The sequence below is a fragment of the Octopus sinensis genome, linkage group LG29 (genome assembly GCF_006345805.1).
Source record: "Octopus sinensis linkage group LG29, ASM634580v1, whole genome shotgun sequence".
In the NCBI taxonomy this organism is placed as follows: domain Eukaryota; kingdom Metazoa; phylum Mollusca; class Cephalopoda; order Octopoda; family Octopodidae; genus Octopus; species Octopus sinensis.
In genome coordinates this window covers 365,262-367,380 of record NC_043025.1, presented here as the reverse complement: position 1 = coordinate 367,380, position 2,119 = coordinate 365,262, and positions in this window count along the sequence as shown.

Sequence of the window (2,119 nt, the reverse complement as noted above, 5' to 3'; positions counted from 1 at the left end):
TTTCATACATACTCATACATACGCTTATACTCATACAGACAAATATATATATACATGTATATATAGATATATATATATATATATATATATATTATATATATATATTGCATACATATATATATATATACATAAATATATACATGTATGTATGTATATATACATGTATGTATGTATATATATATATATAGTTATATACATGTATATATATATATACATACATACATATATACATAAATACATATATACATACATATATACATACATGTGTATATATATATATATATATATATACATATATATATATACATACATATATACATAGTTATATGCATGCATATATATATAGATATATATAGATATATACATACACACATATATACATACATACATACATACATATATACATACATATATACATACATGTATATATATATATATATATATATATATATATATATATATATATATATATATATATATATATATATATTTTATATAACTTAGATTAACTTAGAAAGGTTTTGGCCAGTATTGGCCCAGGCCATGTCTAACTTAATAGCACCACCTGGCGAAGTCTTTCAATTCAGGATTTGGGCACCAAGGCCCATTCGAGCTGACAGTTATTGTTTGCGGAGACATATCTTGGTGTGGATGGTTTGTCCGGGACTGTGTGAAGGAATTTGTCCAAAGACTTCTTGAATTTTGTGTGGTCAGTTCCTGTTTTGACGTGTCCTGGTGTAATGTTGATGAGAGCGGTTCCAATTGAGATGAAATGATTGTGCCGTATTGTTGTTATGAGATGCGATTTAGATTTTTGTTGTGGACGGATGGCACGTGGTCCAAGCCTTGGATGTATTTTGAAGCTAATGCCAACATCATTCGGACAGTGCTGATGGAATATTTTCCACATCATACAGATAATGTAGCGTTCACGGCGTCGTTGGAGTGAAAACAGTTTCAGTTTCACTAGTCTACCCTAGTAGTCAAGGTCTGACATGCCATCTATCTTTTTTGTGATTGACCGTTGGGGAGCTTCAATTCTCATAATATTTTGTTTTGTGTAGGGAGACCACAGTGGACAGCAGTATTCAAGGTGGGGTCGGGCAAAAGTGGAGAAGAGAAGGATAACGGTGTGGGAATCTCTCGACTGGAAGGTTCTGAGAATCCAGGAACACATTCGGCGGCCATATCAACTTTGCTGCTTATATGTGTAGCCAGCATGTGTGTTGTCCACTGTTACTCCCAAGTCTCTGATGTTGTTGGACGCGATGATAATTTCTCCAGAAGGAAGGGATTATGGGAGTTTTAGAGCGTCCTCCCTTCCAAAGTGGATCAGTTCGAATTTGTCTTCGTTTAGTAACATGTTATTCTTTTCCGCCCATTGGAGAACAGCCAGTAGGTCTGACTGAAGGCTTATTCGGTCATCCACGCCATTGATGACCTTCTGGAGCTTGGAATCATCAGCGAAAGTTCTGATGTTATTGTGTTTGATGGTGTCAGTAATATCATTAATGTAGATGATGAAGAGAAGTGGGTCCAACACAGTGCCTTGTGGGACACCACTGCTGACTTTGGCTGGGCTGGATTTGACTCCTTCGACTACAACATGTTGGGTTCTGTTAGACAGGAAGCACTTGATCCACTGCAGCAGCTTTCCAGTGACACCAATATTGGACAGCTTTCTCAAAAGGATCTTATGATCAACCCTGTCAAAGGCCTTGCTGAAATCAAGGAAGATGACATCAGTGTTGGAGCCCTCTCCCAAGGCTCTCAAAATGACATCAAAATGATGCAGTAGCTGCGTCAGGCAATCTCTTCCATTACGGAATCCATGCTGGTTGGAGTTCAGCATATTATGACTGCCGAGGAAGTGAGTCATACGCGATCTCAGCACTCTCTCAAATACCTTAATGATATGAGAGGTGAGTGAGATTGGACGGTAATTCACGGCAAGCGATTTGTTTCATACATATATACATATATATATATATATATTTATATACATAAATGCATCCATTCATACATATACACGTGTATATACCCACATACACATATATATACTATCTAAATCAAAAGAAAACCCGATCATGTCCAAAGGGTAGTACTGGATAGGGTGAGT